General features: G+C 39.0%; 1 protein-coding gene and 1 non-coding gene across 8 annotated transcripts in view; both read left to right on the top strand.

The window, feature by feature from the left end:
- PCNX2 (pecanex 2) overlaps positions 1–21,825 on the top strand; it is a 380,334-nt gene that overhangs the window by 211,091 nt on the left and 147,418 nt on the right. The window lies entirely within an intron of this gene.
- LOC128597761 (U4 spliceosomal RNA) lies at positions 18,306–18,446 on the top strand. The gene has a single exon (XR_008383328.1). It is a non-coding gene; the product is annotated as a U4 spliceosomal RNA (small nuclear RNA).

Raw genomic sequence — 21,825 nt, 5'->3', positions numbered from 1 at the left:
AATCAGGCAGATCTATGGGGCTGGTGTCTAATGCTTAGTTTAGCTGGAGGGGGAAATATCCTCCTGATACTTGGCAGTTGTTCCATGACCATGTGTTGTTGGACCACTGTCATGAAGCCTAGGCTTGTATATGGAACCAGAAAGGAACTCGGAACAACTTGTGGTGAATAAACCCAATGACAGTAAGGCTTCTTTCACGTCTGTCCATACTCAGGCACACAGTTTGACACAGTGGCCATAGGGTCTCTGCTCAAGACTGAGGTAATCAACACTTTCCCTCTTATGTTTAATAATATTTTACATTTTAAGGGTTTTTCCCCCCTGAATTTCATTTTTGTCTTTTATCAATCAATTCTGTTCATCTTTATTTTCTCTCTATTATCTTTTCCCTCTGCTGGCTTTCTCTTTGTTTCTTGTAGGTAACAAAAATTGAAATCTCTCCTATTAAAGAAGCTCTATAAGTAACTGCCATCACCTAATCATTACAGCCTGCTTCAATTTCCATATTTCATTCTAGACCTTGGCCATGGTCAAACATTGGTGTCCTGTTTGCATGAGTTCTATTTGGTTCTGATTAATTTTTCTCATTTTTCTGACCAAATCAGAGGTTTTAACAGCCTATTTTCCCTTTATTATGTATAAATTCTCATTATCTCACATAATAAATGTAAGATTATATTCTATGATCTTTAAAGCACTTAAAAATTTATTAGAAATGATTTCACTGCCTGCAGGGGTAAGAGCTTATCATCGAATATAAAATGTGCTGCAATGAGTTTAATTCCCAACTCTGGCATTATTGATATTTTGACAAGGTGACATTTATAATCTTTTCTGAACCTTAGTTTTATGTAAAAAGGAAAATAATGGTGCCAATGTTACCTGCATTTTGAAAGGATTAGTTAATAGAACTATAAAAGTTGTTAAGTAGAACAAACTCTCCAAATATAATACAGTGTTTTCAGAGCCATATGTAGGATGAAAAGAGGTTACACACTGTGTCTGTGTAGGCGTGTGGCTGGTTTTCTACACTGAAGTGTCCATTTAATATCATCTTTTATAAATGAGAGGCCCCGGGTGAGCAGAAAGCCTGGCAGCGGGAAGTGAGGTGTCTCCCTGGAAGAGTCTTAGCAGCTTCTGAGCGATTCTGCATCTGCCCTAGTGACTTGCATTTGCTGGGGCTGCTGGTTCACTGAGAACAAGTCCACTGCCAAAACTATGTGGCTAAATGCAGCTGTCTGGCTAAAGGCTCTTGCGAGGACTAATGAAAGGAAGAATGTGGGGCTTTTGTTCTTCTTGTCTGTGAGGACACTTAGCACCGTTTTTTGCAGAATGAGAAAGGTAGAACCTGACAGCACAATCTAAAACCAAAACATAACAGCTGTGGACATTTGACTTTCCCTTTGCCATAATCTTTTAGAAGCACCAATTAAAATATGAATAATTTCAGGCAGGATCACAGTAGCAGCTTTCTTATTTTCTGTAATTGAGGAAGCATTAGCACATACAATTTGAATAATCTGCTTTTAGGCTGGCATAAGTGTTGAATGTAAAAGGCAAAAAAAAAAAAAGAGAGAGAGAGAAATAAAAGAGACAAAAATCCTAGAGAAATAGGCCTCCTGCGTGGCCAGTCAGCATTCTGAGTCCTGGCCATCTCAAGTCCCCTGATGTCTGCTCAGTCTTTATTTACAGAGAGCTGGCTGCAGTGGACAGCGGTGAGGAGAAGCCCACAGGTAGGGCCTTCTATACAGCTGCTGCCTGAAACCCAAGTAATGTTTCCCCTTTATTCTTCTCTTTTTAATATTTCTTTTTTTTAATTGTCCCTTTTAATATATTTCCTGGAGGCTTTCTAGAAATTTCCAATATTGTGTTTACAGGCAATATTGCTCTTTAGGCGTATTCACTGCACAGTGTGAAACATTTTTGTCCAGTAGACTCATCAGAGCCCTGCTTATGACTGGTCCTTTCATCTGGGGATATTTCTCAGTCCTTTCCCCAGCCTTGTGCCTATGAGACAGAAGAGAGAATTATTGTTAACTTGGCAGCCTGCCTTGCAGAAGAGCTTCGAAATCAATGAAGAGACATTTTGATGGGCATCCAGTTTCCCTGGAAGAAAGGAGCTGCTCAGTGTAGGACACAGTATTATCATGAGTCCCTTATCCCTAATCCTTCAGGCTTCATGTGTAGAACAGAAGGAGAGAAGAGGTTAGTGAGATGATCTCCAAAGAGAGATCAAAGCCCTGGAAAGCTAGGGAAAGAAATAGATGGCTTCCAGAGGGCCCAGGCCCCACCTTCATTCTAGTCTCTGCTTCCCTGAATCCTTGGATCCCCTCAAACGAGTCTCGTCTCCTCAGTCTGCCAGACCTGGTGAAAAAATGGGAAATACTGAGTTCCAGGGCCAGAGTCCATTGGGATACACAGTATGTGGGACACTTTCTTGTGGATGGCACCTGGCCGGTGTATATGTGATTTATGGGTGTGTGGGGACAGCAGTGGGAAACAGGGACTTTGCATGTTCCTTCCTGAGGCCTGAGATGTATGACCCTCCAGCCACAGGCCCTATGAGTCATGTCCTCTGAGGTCCATCCTTTCCTAGCCTCTCATTTTCTCAATCTCTTCTCTCATTCTCCCCTGCAACTTTAGTCATTCTGTTCTTTAAAGAACTCATGTTATAACCCAATTATTTGTATACTCATATTAATCTGAAATTAAAATATATATATAAAGAACTAACGTTATTAATTGGTTACTTTTCTGATAAGTCTAGATCATTGGAGCACAGTAAGACATGTAGATTATAAGCTACTTGGTTGCAAATAAGATGTAGTTGTTACGGGAGTAAAGATGACAAAGACTCTTTCATGCTCTCCCATTGGCTCTGGAGAGGTTCTTAAAACCATTCTGTCTTAAAAATCTTAGTAACTTTTGGTTGTAGGAGGTTGTAGAAGCAGGACTTGGGAAAAATCCTGCCATAGGATCATTCTGCCAGTGTTTTCAGAACACATTAAAAATGAAATTCTACAGGCTGTAAGTTCAGCATGAGGGCTAGCACTTTTGCCACTTAGGAAATGAAAATTAATGAGTTAGATTGTTTTTATGATAAATTTGTATGAATAATTACACCAAAACTAAGACGTGTGGCTGTGTTATAGGTGCCTGCAATTAGTGTTCAAGTTATTTGAAGTTAGTTTCTGAATGGTATTTGCCTTTGGGTATGTGCAGGAGGAACATTGTAGATGGAAAGCAAACCTACTTCTTTAGAACGCATGTTTTTACAGAAGTATTTGTTCAAAAAAACAATTGTTCATTTATTAGATACCTGCCAGGCATGGCTCCAGATGCAAAGGTTATTAGTAAATCCTTATTTGGTACTGTCCATGGGCCAGGCACGATTCTGAACACTTTGCACATCTTAACTTGCTTGATTTTCACAGCAGTTTTGTGAGTGGCTGTTCCTCATTTTACTAATGAGGAAACTGGGGCTTGGAAATTAAATGAATTGTCTGAGGGTCTCACAGCCATAAAATGGGAGTGCAGGATTCAGACTCAAGAATTCTGGTTCTGCGTCGGTATAATGTGTTGCCTTCCCTGCTTGGGGAATCTGAGAGAAGAGGCAGACAGACATCTCTTCTCTGAGAGAAGAGATTATTCCAATAGAGTATGGCAAGAGAGCTTCATGAGCCCCCATAAAAATGGTATCCACCCCAACTTGGGAGAATCAGAAACAATGAGGCTCACCTTGAGCTTTGAGGAGGAAAGAGTAAGTCAGGCAGAGGAGACAGGGACAAGTGAGTCACACAGAGGAAATGGCACATGTAAAGGCACAGAAGCAAAAGAGTTTGGCATATTCTGGAAGTTGTAAGATATTTAGAAAGTGTGAAAACATGGGCAGAGGAGTAGGTAGTCAGAGAAGTGAGAGATGAAACCAGAGATACCATTATGAGTTGGATCTCAAAGGACAGCATGCCATGCTACAGAGTTTGGACTTCATTCCCATATCAGCTGAAGGCTGTTAAGAAGAAGAGTAACAGAATCAGAATTGCATTTTAGAAATATTGCTTTGCACCCCACTCATGGGGGAGGACTCAAGATGGCTGACTAGAAGCAGCTTTCACCAGAGGCTCCTGTCCAGAGGGAGAGATGTTAGACTGAAGTGGACTCAGAGAGGCTGAAGGTGGGGAGTTGAGCACAGGGAGAAGAAAGTGAGGTGTACATTATCCCCACTGAGAAAAGCTGCAAAGCCAAAAAAGAGGAAGAAAGATAACAAAGATCAGGCACTGAGTGACTAGTCAGAAGGTGCCCATTGCCAGGGGGACAGGAGACCTCTTCCTGAACTAGAAGATCCATGGTGGGCTTTCCATAAGCCAGAAGGGAATGAATGACCTCTTACCTCGCTTCACAGGAGAAACCTGTTAAATCACGGTCCTTCTACACCAGGGAGATTCCCCCCTCTGAGCCCAGGCTCCATCCTGCCTGGCACAAAAGGTGAAAAAAGTGGAAAAATATTCTCTCTGCAATCCTAAGCCCACAGCTCACCCTTTCCTTTACCTACAAAGAGAACAACATCAGGATGACCACAGATCTTTCAGTTAAAACTTTTCAAGCCAGAAGAGGATGGGCATCAACCTTTAATCTTCTTAAACAAAGCAATTTTCAGCCCAGGATCCTGTATCCTGCTAAACTGAGTTTCATTTGTGATGGAAAAATTAAATATTTTACTAACATCAAAATCTTGAGGAAATTTTCCATAACTAGACCAGCTGAAAGGAAGTACTCAGGCCCATTCTTCATAATGACCAGTATGAGTGTCCACCATCAAAGTAAACCCAGAAATTAAAGAACAAGGTCTAGTTTCCACAATGGTGAGAAGGATAAAAATAAGCTCTGAACCTCTGAAAAACAAGATGACCAAAATTCCACCATACCTATCAATTCTCTCAATAAATGTGAATGACTTGAATTCTCCTCTAAAGAGGCACAGCCGGCTGACTAGATACAAAAGCTCAGATATCTGTTGCTTCCAAGAAATACACCAAACCTCAGAGGATAAAACAAGACTGAAGGGTGAAGTGATGGAAAACAGTAATCTAGGCAAATGTAAATCAGAAAAAGGTAGGGGGTTGCAAACTTATTTGCAGATATAATTGGATTTAAATGAACAAAAATAAGGAAAGACAAAGTAAGACCCTACATACTTGTCAAGGTAATCACACAACATGAAGAGATTTGAATAATTAATATTTACACACTCTATCTGAATGCTCCTTGATTTATCAAATAGGCACTAAATGATCTGAACAATATGATATCTTCCTGCTCTATAACAGTTGGAGATTTTAACATGCCTTTGGCAGTACTGGACAGATCCTCCATGCAGAAATGAAACAAAGAAATAATGGACTTAAATGTGACCCTAGAACAAATGGACTTAACAGACATATACAGATCATTTCATACCAACAAAACTAAATACTCAGGCAGCGCCTGTGGCTCAGTGAGTAGGGCGCCGGCCCCATATGCCGAGGGTGGCGGGTTCAAACCTAGCCCCAGCCAAACTGCAACAAAAAAATAGCCGGGTGTTGTGGCGGGCACCTGTAGTCCCAGCTGCTCGGGAGGCTGAGGCAAGAGAATCGTGTAACCCCAAGAGTTAGAGGTTGCTGTGAGCCGTGTGACGCCATGGCACTCTACCCGAGGGCAGTACAGTGAGACTCTGTCTCTACAAAAACAAAAACAAAAAAAAAACCTAAATACTCATTCTTCTCATTAGTCCACAGATATCCTCCAAACTTGATCTTATCTTAGGACACAAGTCTAACCTCAACAAATTCAAAAGGATAGAAATTGTTCCTTGTATCTTCTTGGACCATCATGGAATAAAAGTTGAACTGAACAGCAGGAGAAATCTTATTTATTTCAGAAATACTGAAATAAAGTCATGGAAACTAAATAACCCTAAATGCTGAATGATAGCTGATTAAGATGAGATTAAGAAGGAAATCATCAAATTTTAGGAACAAAACGATAATGAAGCCACAAACTATTAAAACCTGTGGGATACTGCAAAAGCAGTCTTAAGTGGGAAAGGTATAATGTTAGATGACTTTAGTAAGAAAACAGAGAGCAAGTCAGCAACCTAATGGCCCATCTCAAGCAACTGGAAAAAGGAAGTGCAATCCAATCCCAAACCCAGCAGAAGAAAAGAACAACAAAAATTAGAGCAGAATTCAATGAAATTGAACAAATGAATCATTCAGAAGATCAGTGAAACCAAAGGTTGGTTCTTTGAAAAGATGAATAAAATTGATAAACCTGTAGCTAGACTAGCCAGAAACAGAAAAGTAAGGTCTTTAATAACTTCAAGCAGAAATGGTAAAGTGGAAATAACAACAGGTACCACAGAAATACAAAAGATCCTCAACGATTCTATGCCCAGAAATATGAAAATGTAGAAGAAGCAAACAATACCTGAATGCACCCCACCTTCCTAAACTCAACCAGAAGGAATTAGACATTTTGAATACACCTATATCAAGCACTGAAATAGCATATAAACTATACAAAATATCCCCCCAAAGAAAAGCCATAGAACAGATGGTTTCATACCAGAATCCTACCAAACCTTCAAAGAGGCATTAGCTCCTGTTTCACACCAGAATCCTACCAAACCTTCAAAGAGGCATTAGCTCCTATATTGCCTAATCTATTCCCAAACACAGAGAAGGAATTCTCCCCAACATGTTCTATGAAGCAAATATCACCCTGATTCCAAAACCAGGAAAGGCTCTAATAAGCAAAGAAAACTATAGACCAATATCATTAATGAATATCAATACAAAAATATTCAATAAGATCTGAGCAAGGAGCATACAGAGACATTATAAAAGTTATATACCATGATCAAGTGGGTTTTATCCTAGGGATGCCAGGTTGGTTCAACATACCTAAATCCATAAATATGGTTCACCACATAAATAAAATAAAAAACAAAGACTATATGATTCTCTCAATTGATGCAGAAAAGGCTTTGGATAATATCCAGTATCTTTTCTTGATAAGAGCATTTAAGAAAACAAGTTTATGTGGGACATTCCTGAAACTGATAGAACAAACCTGTAGCCAATATTATATTGAATGGAGTAAAATGGAAGCATTTCCACTCTGATCTGGAATTAGAAAAGGATGCTCACTGTCACCACTGCTATTCAACATAGTGCTGGAGGTCCTAGCCATTGCAATCAGGCAAGAGAAGGAAATTAAAGGTATTCAAATGTGGTCAGAGGAAGTCAAACTCTTGTTCTTTGTGGATGACATGATCTTATACCTGGAAAACCCCAGGGACTCAACTACAAAGCTCTTAGAAGTGATCAAGGCATATAACAGTGTCTTGGGATAAAATTCAGTGCTCACAAATCAATAGCCTTCATATATGCCAGCAACAGTCAAGCTGAGAAGAAAATCAAAGTCTCTATACCTTTTACAATAGCTCTAAAGTAAATGAAATACCTAGGAATATATCTTATAAAGGACGTGAATGATCTCTATAAAGAAAATTATGAAACCCTTAGGAAAGAAATAGCAGAAGACATTAACAAATAGAAAAACATACTATGCTCTTGGCTGAGAAGAATCAGCACTGTTAAAATGTCTGTACTACCCAAAGCAATCTTCAGATTTAACACAATCCCCATCAAAGCACCAATGTCATATTTTGAAGAACTTAAAAAAATAGTACTTCATTTCATATGGAACCAGAAAAATAATCCAAATAGCCAGTATAATTCTTAGAAATAAAAGCAAATCTAGAGACATCATGTTACCAGACTTCATGTTAGATCACTATAGACAACATGTCTGTAGTGATCAAAATGGCATGGTACTGGCACAAAAACAGAGACATAGATCTATGGAATAAAATAGAAAATTTAGAGATTAACTCAGCCATGTATCATCATTTGACCTTTGATAAGCCTAACAGAAGCATGCCTGGGGAAAAGAATCCTTATTTAACAAATGGTGCTGGGAGAACGTTTCTCACCATTGATAAAAATTGATTCTTGCTGGAGAAAAGATTTAAATTTAAGACACGAAACAATACAAATCCTAGAAGAGATTGTGGAGGAATCACTTGGAAATATTGTCCTGGGAAAATATTTTATGAGGAAGACCTCCCAGTAATTACAGCAACTCCAAAAATAAGTAAGTGGGATTTGATCAAGCTAAAATGCTTCTAGGGTACTATAGAAGCTAAGGGTACTATAACCAAAGCAACCAGCCTCCAAAATAGGAGATTTTTACATGTTATGAATTTGACAAAGGCCTGATAACTAGAATATACAAAGAACCTAAATTAGTCAATAAGAAAAGAGCTAACAATCCCATTTATAAGTGGGAAAGAGACTTGAACAGAAAGGTCTCTAAAGATGACAGATGAATGACCAACAAATACATGAAAAATGTTCATTGTCTTTAATCATCAGAGAAGTGAAAATCAAAACCACTCTTAAGAAATCACCTAACTCCAATAATAGTAGCCCACATCACAAACTCTCAAATCTGCAGATGCTGGCATGCATGTGGAGAGAAGGGAACACTTCCACACTGTTGGTGGGATTGCAAATTAATCCAACCTTTATGGAAAGAAGTATGGAGAATTCTCAAAGAACTAAAAGTTGACCTTCCATTTGATCCCACAATCCCATTACTAGTTATCTACCCAAAAGAACAAAAATCTTTTTAGCCCAAAGACATTGGCACCAGAATGTTTATTTCACCTCAATTCATAATTACCAAATCATGGAAGCAGCCCAAATGCCCGTCAACCGAGGAATGGATTAACGACCTGTGGCATATGTATACCATGGAGTATTATTACCATAAGAAAACATGGAGATTGGGTGGCATCTGTGGCTCAAAGGAGTAGGGCGCCAGCCCCATATGCCAGAGGTGGTGGGTTCAAACCCAGCCCTGGCCAAAAACAACAAAAAGAAAAAGGTGACTTTACATCTTTTATTTTTACTTAGATGGAGTTGAAACACATTCTCCTTAGTAAAGTATCGCAAGAATGGAAAAAAATATCCAATGTACTCAGTAGTAAAATGAAACCAATATATTAACAATTGTATGTCTACACAAATAATAAAACACAAATATAGTCTAGCAAGGGGGAGGGGTGAGAAAGGAGATAGGAGGGAGAAGGTGATTCTCATGATCTCACCTAATGTGTACATTGTGAGGGTGTTCAGACACCCGTGGCGGGGGGTGGGGGCAGGGAGGGGCTCTTCTACAGCTTGAACTTTACTTTGGAAGTGAGAACAATGTAAGCTAAAAATTTGTACTCTCATATTAATTTGAAAAAAAAAAAAATTCCCACTCACATTTGCAATCTGCATTTAGGTTTTGGATATGAGTCCTCTCCCTCTCCTCCCTTTCACCAGTTTTCCTAGATAAAGCAGGACTTTTGTTTTGAAGTTTACTATTGAGGAAACTAAGCAAGCCCAGTAAAAAGATGAGGAAGGAGAACAGGCACACATGTCACTTTATTAAAATGAAAAACTGAAAGTGCGTGAATCAAAAAGAAAAAATATTGCTTTGTGGAAGTGGGTAAAAGATGAGAAAGCATGGGGTCCTGGCCTGGATAAGAAATTATTGCAATAATTGAGGCAACTCATGGGGCTTGAATGGAGGTGGCTGTAGTGAGGAGAAAGAATGGTGACAAATTCAGTGACCATGGGGATACAAAGCAGAGTGCACCCTGGGAGAAAGCCATCTCTAGGAGGGCTGTCAGCATGTTTTAGTGACTATGATAGACTAGTGTCAAGGACTAGGTTAGGAAATTAAAAAGACATTTCGAGGGGAAAGAATGTTGGTTTTAGATGTGTTGGGTTGTGAAATGAGAAGTCAAGAGGACCAAAAATAAAATCCTGGAAAATAGCATATTTTTCCCTTTTCAATTTTTTAAAATTTACATAAGTGTTGGGCGGCATCTGTAGCTCAGTGGGTAGGGGACCAGTCCCATATACCGAGGGTGGCAGGTTCAAACCTGGACCTGGCCGAACTGTAACAAAAAAATAGCCGGACGTTATGTGGGCACCTGTGGTCCCAGCTACTCGGGAGGCTGAGGCGAGAGAATTGCCTAAGCCCAGGGGTTGGAGGTTGGTGTGAGCTGTGTAACACCACCACACTCTACCCAGGGTAATAGAGTGAGACCCTGTCTCTACAAAAAGAAAAAAAAAATTCACGTAAATAATAACTGAGCATATGCTTGTTATGATAAAATTAGAAAAACAGTGTCAAATACAGAAGAAGCCAACTTTTATACATGCCCCCTTTCTTTGACTCCCTCTTCCTATGGAGAACTATTGTAAGTATTTGACATAAATCCTGCCGTCGTCCTCCATTGTATTCACACATACACACACATACATGTGCACACACATGCACTCACACACGTGCACACATACACATGTATGCACACACACTAAAAATATCAATAGGTTCATTCTCTATAAGTCTTTTACTTTCACATTTTGCTTAACAATACATGTTAGAGGACTTTTCCATGACAGTACACATCACATGTCTTACACAATATTCCACAGCATGTACCATAATTCGACTAGTCATTCCTTTATTAATGGACATTTAGTTTGTCTACAAGCTTGTCTGTGATTGTTGGAACTTCTGGGGTCATAAACCACAGAATCCCAAGTGAAACTGCCTTAATGAAAAGAGGGAATTTGACAGCTTACACACGTGACTGAATGATCTAGGGGCTAAATGATGGCATTGCAGTTCTGTTGTTCTCTCCCATCAGTTGGCTTCATTCGTAGACTGACTCTCTCCATATGGTGGTAACTATAGTCACTAGAAGTTCAGGATTTACGGCATTATTTTTTTGCTTTGAATTGTACATTTTATTTATTTTTATTTCAGGTTAATGTGAGGGTACAAACAACTAGGTTACAATGTTTGCATTTGTTAGGTAGAGTCCTTCTTGTAGTTGTGTACTGCACCCAAGAAGTGTGTCATAGGCCTTGCATAAGCCCACTGAGTGGGAGCACACTAATCCCTCCTTTCCTCTCCTCTCCCCCTCTCTCATTCCCCCTACCCCAACTTGAATGACCTTTTCTCTTGTGTGGGCGAGTATTAAATCAATACTGGCTTCATATTAGTATTGAGGACATTGGACACTTGCTTTTCCATTCTTGTGATACTTTATTAAGAAGAATGTGTTTCAGTTCCATCCAGGTTAACACAAAAGATGTAAAGTCTCCATCTTTCTTAACCATCGATTGTAAATTGAGCTGCAATAAACAATCTAGTACAAATATCCTTATGATAAACTGATTTTTTTTCTTCTGGGTAAATAACTAGTAATGGGATTGCAGGATCAAAAGAAAGGTCTAATTTGAGTTCTCTTCTGCATCTACTGAGAAGATCATATGGTCTTCTTTTTTATTGGTTCCATTGATATGTTGAATTACATTTATGGATTTTCACATGTTAAACCAGCCTATTATTCTTGGGGTGAAGCCTCCTTGATTGTGATGTATAACTTTTTAATAAGTAGCTATAATCTATTAGATTTATAGCATTCTTAGAGCTAATAATCCTCTCACAAAGAAAGATCATCTTTCCTGATAGTTTCACCCAAAGTCTGGGGGGAAACTCTCCTTTACTGTTTTTTGCATCAGTGTGTTTAATCATGGGCCAGGCATAGCACCCAGAGGGATACAAGTCCTCTAGCTGAGGAGTCCTGGCTGCTTGTACCCTCTGGAATCCCAACTGCACCCCAGAGACGGGAAGTCAGGGAGGGTGGATGTGAGTGGCAGATTGCCAGGGCATTCAACTCCACAGAAGTAACAATTAACATGCTGGTGTACATTGAGTGTTTCAGAAGCATAGACACCCATTATTGAACTTCATGTGGAAGGGTTTCTATACAGAATCCTTCCAAATGAGTCATGTTGCCTCCAACAGGGATGACCAGCATTTACAAAACAGGTAGAGGAGGAAGATTTATAAAGAGACTGAGAAAAGTGACCCATGAAACAAAATAAAGTACAGTGACATGGAAAGCAAGAAAGGAAACCATTTTGAGAAAGAAGTGAGAGGCATCACAGAGATTAAAGCTCGAGACTGGAAATGTCACCACTGAATTTAGCAACAGAGAAGTCATTGGGAAGATTGACAGCATGGTGGGGCTGGCACTGATCAAATCAGTTCTTCAAAGTCAATGACCTGTTATTTTGTCTTTGTATCCTCTGTGGCTACTGCAGTGCCCTTGGTGTGGTGAGATCTCAATACCTATTTGTTGATGCTTGAGTATGCATTGGCAGAGTGTTTAACTTTGGGAACTTTGTATTATTTTATTCAGCAAACCTGTCTTTAAGGGAAGTCTATACAATCATGACTACTTTAAGGCTGTTGATTGTTTCTTGACTTTTGCAGAGGTGAATGGTGGTTAGACTTGATGTTCTTGTTAGCTATGAAAGATTTAGTCCACTGACCTTGCCAGGAATAAATATGCTAAATATGAATGATGTGAAGGCTGGTCTGAAGTCTGTGCTTAATGATACCGTCTCTAGATTTAAAATGCAGGTGTTGACACTTTTAGTACAAGAATTGAGTTCTTACTCTGTAGACATTCTCAGGCAGGACATTCATGAACAACAGTGGTTATTACATCGAGTGCCATTTATCTTGCATGCTACCCTCAGCTCCCTCCCAGTTCCTGGAAGGTAACGTCCACACCCACCTCCTTCACAGGATAAGTATGTGGACTGACTAATTCTCACTATCCTAAAATAAAGTAATGGTTGTAGCATCTCTATGTAGTCTTAGTGAAATATTATTGCCCAGTGTTCCAATTTCAGTTTATTTCTAGCTCACTTTCCCTTGCTTCATTGAACAATGATCTTGTCAGATTTGTTGATCTTCTTCATAATTCTGGAATCTCAGTAAGGTCATTTCACAGTTTGCTCTCTGCAAGACAAGGCTAACCCCTGTAATAACATCAATCTATAAGGCCGAGAGTGCTCTTTATACCCTACAGAGTCCTGTCTTTAAGAAAATGATACCTGTTCTGGCAAAACTTGAATTGTTTGCAACTTTCTAGAGAAAATTGGTCTAGATCACAAACTGGCAGCATGGATGTCATCTGAAAAGTACAGATGAGAGAGAAAGAAGGAGAAAGGAAATGAGGGAGGAAAGGGCCAATGCAGCAGAAACTTTATAGTAAATTAAATCGGGCAGGTCATTGGTGGGTTAATTGAAAAAAATTAAGCTAGAAATAATTATAAATAATATCTACATACCTACCTTTAGTATCTTGTAACAGATTTAAACTTATGCATTGACTCCTGTTACCAACATTTTGTTGAAGGGTGGGGACTTAGTAGGAATCTGCTGAATGAGGATGATACGGTCTTTTTCCGCAAACCATGCCCAGGATATATTTTCTAGGATGTTCAGTTCCCATTTTCCTTTTTCTGTGCTACTTGAAGTGAGATCTGAAAGTTACTTGTGAAGCAGTCCATATTTTCTTTTTTCTTTCTTTCTTATTCTTACTTTCTCCTCTTATTCTTACCTGAGTCCTTAGCAGTGATGAAGGTAAACTTGCCTTCATCAAGTTTTTAAGCATTCTACTTAGTTGTGATAGAAATAACTCTCTTTTGTTTGCATTAAAGCTGCATCAGTTTATGTAACATTTAATTGAACCATAAAATTGTTATAACGATAAGTAAAACTTACATAGACAAGTTAGCAACAAGCACTTCTACCTCTTATTAATAGCTCAATTGATAGGATGAGGAGTATACAAATGAATTAAAAAGTAACCTGCTAACTTCAAGTATGCATTTGGTTTGGGGACTTGTCAATCTGTTTTATAGTGAAAATATGTGTCAATTAATCTGAGAGTAAATTAGGTATTTTTTTTCAAAGAAAGTGTCTATTCTAGTAAGATTGAGTTATATTTGCTATGGTGTTATCAGTATTATGGGAGATAATATGTCTAAATAGCATGAAACACCTCATCATGCAGCATCTTAGTCTGTTTGTGATGCTATAACAAAATGCTGAGACTGGGCAATTTATAAATAATAGAAATTTGTTTTCTCACCATTGTAGAGGCTGGGAAGTCCAAGATCAAGGCACTGACAGGCTTGGTTGTCTGGTGAGGGCTGCTCTGTGCTTCTGAGATGGTGTCTTGTGCTATGTCTTCCAGAGGGGAGGGCCATAGTGTCCTCACATGGTAGAAAGGATGAAGGTGAGAAAAGGGGTCAACTTCCTCGTCAAGCCCCTAAAGAGGGCACCTAATCCCATTCATGAAGATGGAGTCTTAAAAGCCCCTAAAGAGGGCACCTAATCCCATTCATGAAGATGGAGTCTTATGACTCCATCACCTTTCTTTTCTTTTTTTTTTTTTTTTTTTTGTAGAGACGGAGTGTCACTTTATGGCCCTGGGTAGAGTGCCGTGGCCTCACACACCTCACAGCAACCTCCAACTCCTGGGCTTAAGTGATTCTCTTGCCTCAGCCTCCCGAGTAGCTGGGACTACAGGTACCCGCCACAACGCCCGGCTATTTTTTTTTTTGGTTGCAGTTCGGCCAGGGCCGGGTTTGAACCCGCCACCCTCGGTATATGGGGCCGGCGCCTTACCAACTGAGCCACAGGTGCCGCCCGACTCCATCACCTTTCAAAGGCCTCTTAATCTTGTTGCTTTGGAGATCAACTTTCATCATGAATTTTTAAGAGGACAAAAACATTCAAAGCATGGCAAGTAGCAAGATAATTTCATTCATCAAGTATTCCTAGAGCGACTACCAGGTATGCTGTGTAAGGAATGGAGATGATTCAGCAGAGTAGCCCTATAAAAGTTCAGTGTAGTAAGTGAGATATGGTGGCTACAAACAGCAGAGTTGTTACTTCATTAGGCATTCCAAAATTCTGACTGCTTTCCGAGTTCTGGATTCAGACATCAATCTTCTAAAATATAACCAGAATCTACCCATTTCTCATCACCTCTACTGCCGCCATTTGGACTCTAGCATCATCATCTCTCCAGTTGCGTTACTCCCTCCCATAAACCTCGGTTTCCACCCTTGCTCCCTACAGCCCCTTCTTAACAGAGTGGCCAAAGGTGTTTATAAAGAAATAAATGTATTTTGGAATAGTTTTAGATTTATAGAAAAGATGTGAAGGTAGCATAGAGAATTCTTGTACACCAGTTTCTCTATTACTAATATCTTACATTAATACAATTTTATAATTAATGAACCAAAATAATGTGTTGCATAGTATTATTAAAGTTCATACTTTATTCAGCTATTATGAGTTTTGTCTAATGTCCTTTTTCTGTTTGAGGATTCCATCCAGATTGCTGCATTACATTTCAATGTTCTTAGGTCCTCTTGGCTGTGATAGTTGTTCATGTTTCTCCTTCTTTTTGATGACTTGACAGTTTTTAGTGATGTATTTTGTAGAGTGGGATTTTTGACTGGGATTTTTTTCATGTTTATTTTAGGGTTATGGGAGCAAGACCACGTATGTAAAGTAGCATTTTCATCACATCATGTCAAAGATTTGTGCTATTAACATGAATTATCATATCACTGTTAATGTTAGTCATGATCATTTGGCTGAGGTGGTTTTTGTCAGGCTTTTCAACTGTAATGTTCCCCTTTTGTCCCCTTTCAATACAATGCCCTTTGGAAGGAAGTCACTATGCACAACCCACATCAAAGGAGTGGATATTATGTTTCTTCTCATGGCAGGGAAAGTACATAAATTATTTGAATTCTTCTGCATGGGAGATTTCTCTTTTATTTATTAATCATTCATTCATAGCAGTATGATCTCAGGACTTATTTTATACTTGGGTTACAATACAATATTTATTTATCTTGTTGCCCAAGTTTTTTAGCGTCAGCTATTGGGAGCTCCCCAGTCATCTCCTATGTTCTTTGACATAGCCCCCACTCTATGTGTGTGCACATGCGTGTTGTATGTGAGCACTTTCTAACTTTCTGGGACCCCAGGATGCTATAGACTGATCTTGGATGTTTCCTGTTCCAGTTCTAGTATTAGCTATTCTCTGAGGAGCTTTCATTTATTTTATTAGAGAACTTAATTAGAAACCAAGATCTAGCTGGCTCAGGGGGCAGGGCAAGATGGCAAAGTAGGAAAACCATCAGGCTGAGTTCCCCTGGAGCAACTGAGAAACGAGAGTTAGTTGGGTGGTTTAGAGTGGTGGTGATTTTCCCTGGCACTGTGGCTTGGGGTGCACTGTGAGGTGATGGGGTGCTTGTTGCTGTACGTGAACTGGAGCAGCAGGCCAGGGATCAGCCACGCTAGGCAAGTCTTGAACAGACCACAGGTGGGAGCCCTGGGCAGTTGCTGCTGCCAGGAGGCGAGGAAGCCTTTTTGCAGCTTTTAGTTCTCAGAGGAAGTGTGGGGAGTGGATTGCCTGCAGTATATAGCAGCCAGATTTGAGGGCTGGTTGGAGCAGATTTGCCACCGTTTATATAGTTTAGTTTATAGTTATATAGTTATAGTTTAGCAGCTATAGAGATGGCCAGTTTGGGAAGGCCTTTGTAGTGAGGGGTCAGCCATTATGGCAAGGTCATGAACCTGGGCCTCCTACAGGAACACAGCCACTTTAGTTCCATCTGCTAGGATTGGTCCCCTAGTGGTGACAGGCACAGGGACTCTAGCACCCTATGAGAACTATTGTCTGGGGGCACACCTGATGTTCCAGCAATATACTGCAACACGAATATTTTCCTACTAAAGTCAGATCCTCCCACCATATATATACATATATATGTACATATATATATATGTAGGCTTCTGTGTATATATATGTGTGTGTGTGTGTGTGTGTGTGTATAATGTAATTAGTTTTTAATTTTGCTTATTTTTTTCTTTTTTCTTCTTGTTAGTATTTTCTTTTTCTTTTCTTTTTTTTGCATTTATTTGCTACTAAGGTTCCTTATTTAGGGTTACTTAGAGCTTTACAATATTTTGTATTGATTTGTTTTATTTCTTATTTGCATGGTTGGTTCTTTTCTTAACTTCTATTTTTACTTTCATCAAGAGCAAAGGGTCCTGTATTTTTTGGTTACAATATTTTAGCCTCATTTATTCTCTCTCCATTTTTACTCCAGAACTCTCTCCTTTTGGACAGAGACTCTTCAACCTTTCTCATCTCTCCCACAATAATTGGCTCTGTAACAGCTAAGCTATCCCTTCCCTTTTTCTTGTCTCCTTTCTTTTCTTACTCCACTTCCCTCTCTCTCCTCTATTAGATACATTGGTAGTTTTAATTTCCTTTATCTATTTTTATCTTAAAATAATTTCTTTTGTTTGTTTATTTGTTTGCTGAGAGCTGGGGGGAAACAGAAGTGGTCTGACAAGTAGGCCACAGCAGTGAGCTGGCTCAAGGGGGTTAAGAGACTTTTCTGCCTCTGGCCCTAAGAAGATAGTATAGGCAAGACCACACTACAGATTTTTTTCTATTTCATTTTCATTCTTACTTAATTTTTCACTCGTGTTGATTGCTTTTGTTCTTTTCCTTCCCTTCCTAGTCTCACCAGAGGAAGAGTATGCTTGTGCTTAGGCAGATAAGTACCACCTGATTTCAAGGAACCCTCTCAGTCCAGCCTCCTAAAAATCCTTGAGTTACAAGCATGGCCTTAGCACCATCCTGATCAATACCATTTCTTTTGTCACTCTCAGCCTCTCTTCCTGACTTCCTTCTCTCCTATTTTCCAGGGTTTTTTTCTTTTCTTTCTTCTGTTACTCCTCCTTCCGTTTTTTTCTTTTCTTCTTTTTATTTTCCTCTTTCATTCTTTTTTTACTCTTTCTTTTCCCTCTTTCTCCCAGTGTGCCCCTTACATTTCTCCTTATTTAGGCCTCTTACCAAGAGGTCTCTTCATTACATAAATTCTGATGCAAGGTAATTTGAAGCAAAGGTGGAACTGAGAAAGAAAAAGGTGCACAAAGATGTGAACAAGAAGAAAACACACATCAGGAGGAACCAGCAGAAAAATTCAGGAACCATGAAAAAACAAATAGAGTAAATCCTTGAAGGGACCAGGAGGCAGCCTTTACAGAAGACTCATCCTATAAAGTACAAATGGATCTGACAGAAAGGGAATTTAAAATATGGACAATAAAGAGAATGGATGAGAAGATAGAAAGATAGAACCAAAAGTCAGACAAGAGATATGTAGAATATAGAAAAGACATGGATAAGCTTAAGGAAATGAAGGAGACAATCCGGGAATGTAAAGAAGCAGTAGAGCTTTGTGCAGTGGCAGTATTGTAGCCAATGAGGTTTATCCGAGGCGTGATTATTGCTAATTGAAAATTCTTCCCAATACCCTGCTGTGACAACTTGCAATATAGTTGGCACTAGCAATTTTTGACAGTCTCTATGGAGACTGAATAAAAAATAAAATAAAATAAATTAATTATTTTTTAAAAAGCAGTAGAAAGTATCAAAAATAGATTAGACCACAGGGAAGAGAGAACAACAGAGTTAGAGCATAAAGTCTTCAAGTTAACACAGGTAGTTACAGAGTCAGAAAAGAAGTGAAAGAAAGCAGAGCAGGGGCTTAAAGAATCATGAGACTCTATGAAGTGTTCAAACATACGGGTAATAGTAATTCCTGAAGGGGAAGAAGATTGTCCCAAAAGCATGGAATCCCTACTGGAGACTATCATAAATGAAAACTTCCCATGTTTACTAAAGATCCTGACATACTCCTTTGAGATGGTTATTGAAGCCCAGGTCATCTCAATTCTAACAGAGCCTCTCCAAGACACACTGTAATGAAGCTGGCCAAAGTCAAGATGGAGAAAGTACCGCAAGCAGCTAGGAGTAAGCACCAATTGGCCTACGAGGGCAGAGCCATTAGGATGACAGCAGGCTTCTCAACTGAAACTTTCCAAGCCAGAAGAGCATGGTCATCCACCTTCAACAACCTTAAACAAAATAATTTTTATCCCAGAATCCTGTATCCTGATAAAATTAGCATCAAAATTGATGGAGAAATCTAATCTTTTGCAGATATAAAAGCCTTAAGGAAATTTGCCACAAGACCAGCTCTACAGGGAATACTTAGACTTATTCTCAACACTGAACACCACAATGGACCAGCATCAAAGTAAACAACTAGAAGTCAAAGGCCAGAGCTTAGCTTCCACAATAGCACAAAGAATAAAACTACACAACAATAATAATAAGTAATAATAATAATAACTACACAATAATAAGATGAATAGAATTCCACCACAATTATCGATACTCTCAATAAATGTCAATGGATTGAATTCCCTACTGAAGAACCACAGGCTGGCTGATTGGATAAAAAAGAACACAAGCCATGCATATGCTGTCTCCAGGAGACACACCTAGCCCTGAAGGACAAATCAAGACTCAGGGTTAAGTGATGGAAAACAGTGTTTCAAGCAAATGGAAATCAGAAGAAAGGAGGGATTGCAATTTTATTCTCACGTACAAATGGATTCAAAGCAACTTTAGTTAACAAAAAGATGGACACGTCATACTGGTCAAAGGAACAATACAAAAAGAAGGCATCTCAATTTTACACATTTATGCATCTAACTTAAATGCTCCCAGATTTATGAAACAGACCTTGATTGGTCTGAGCAATATGATATCCCAGAGCACCTTAGTAGTCAGGGACTTCAACACCCCTCTGACAGAACTGGACAGATCCTCTAAACAGAAACTAAACAAGGATACAAAGGACTTAAATGTCACCCTAGAACAAATGGTATTAATAGACATATGAAAAAAATAAACATACACAGAATACACCATCCCAAAGCAAATATTTTTTTCAGGCAGCACCTGTTGCTCAGTGGGTAGCGCGCTGACCCCGTATATCAAGGGTGGTGGGTTCAAACCCAGCCCTGGCCCGCTAAAATAACAGTGACAACTGCAACAGAAAATAGCCAGGTGTTGTGGCAGGCAACCTGTAGTCCCACGTATTTGGGTGGCTGAGGCAAGAGAATTGCCCAAGCCCAAGAGTTGGAGGTTGCTGTGAGCTATGACACCACAGCACTCTACCAAGGGCAACAAAGTGAGACTCTGTCTCAAAAAAATAAAATAAAATAAAAAAGAACATACTTTTTTCTTGTCAGCTTACAGCACATACTCCAAAATAGATCAGATCCTAGGATATAAATCAAACCTCAGAAAAATTAAAGGAATAGTAATTACCATGTCTCTTGTGAGACCACAAGGCTATACAGGTGAAGCACAACTCCACCGAAAATGTTCATCCCCACACAAAGTCTTGGAAACTAAATAAGCTCATGCTGAATAGTTGGGTTCAGGAAGAAATAAAAGAGGAATTTTTTAATTTACTCAAATTTAACAATAATGAAGACACAAGTTACCAAAGCCTCTTAGATACAGCAAAAGCAGTCCTGAAAGGAAAATTGATTCCACTAGATGTCTACATTGAAAAACAGAAAGTGAACACATCAGCACACTGAGAAACCATCTTATGGAATTGGAAAAAGAAGAACAATCTAACCCTAAACCCAGCAGAAGAACCAGGAAGAAATAAATCATCTGAACAGACCAAATTTAAGCACTGAGATCAAAGAACAATAAAAAATCTCCCAACAACAAAAGATCTGGATGGCTTCACACCAGAATTCTATCAAGCCTTCAAACAAGAGCTTATCCCCATACTGCAGAAATTATTCCAAAAAATTTAGGAGGAAGGAATCTTTCCCAACACATTCTATGAAGGAAACATCACTGTGATACCAAAACCAGAAAAAGACCGAACTTTTTTTAAAAGGAGAACTTCAGACCAATTTCACTAATGAATATAGATGCAAAAATTCTCAACAAAATCCTAGCCAATAGATTACAGCTTCACATGAAAAAAGTCATACAACATGATCAAGTAGGTTTCATCCCAGGGATGCAAGGCTGATTTAACATACTCAAGTCCATAAACTTAATTCACCATATCAACAGAAGCAAAAACAAAGACCATATTCTCAATAGATGGAGAAAAAGCATTAGATAAAATCCAGCTTCATTTTCTAATTAGAACACTGAAGAATATAGACATTGGTGGCACATTTCTTAAACTGATCAATGCTGTCTACAACAAACCTACAGCTAATATTTTACAGAATGGAGTAAAACTGAAAGCTTTTCTGCTTAGAACTGGAACCAGACAAGGTTGTCCTCTGTTACCACTACTATTCAATATAGTCCTGGAAGTTCTGGCCAATACAGTCAGGCAAGAGAAGGAAATAAAGGGCATCCAAATGGGAAAAGAGGAGGTCAAACTCTCCCTCTTGGCTGACAAGATGATCTTATACTTAGAGAACCCCAAAGACTCAACCCCAAGACTCCTGGAAGTGATCAAGAAATACAGTAATGTCTCAGGATATAAAATCAGTGTCCACAAGTCAGCAGCCTTTGTATACACCAATAGCAGCCAAGATGAGAACCTAATTAAGGACACAACTTCCTTCACCATAGCTTCAAAGAAAGTGAAATACCCAGGAATAGACCTAACAAAAGTGATGAAGGACCTCTATAAAGAAAATTATGAAACCCTAAGAAAAGAAATAGCCCAAGATACTAACAAACAGAAGAACCTATCATATTCATGTCTGGAAAGAATCAGCATTATTTAAATGTCTATACTTCCCAAAGCAATCTACAGATGAAATGCCATTACAATTAAAATACCAACATCATACTCTCAAGACTTTGAAAAAATAATTTTTCGTTTTGTATGGAATAAAAAAAAAAAACTT

The sequence above is a fragment of the Nycticebus coucang genome, chromosome 10 (assembly GCF_027406575.1).
Source record: "Nycticebus coucang isolate mNycCou1 chromosome 10, mNycCou1.pri, whole genome shotgun sequence".
Classification (NCBI taxonomy): Eukaryota; Metazoa; Chordata; class Mammalia; order Primates; family Lorisidae; genus Nycticebus; species Nycticebus coucang.
Note: the sequence above shows the minus strand (reverse complement) of the source record. Positions and strands in the feature narration are given on the sequence as shown.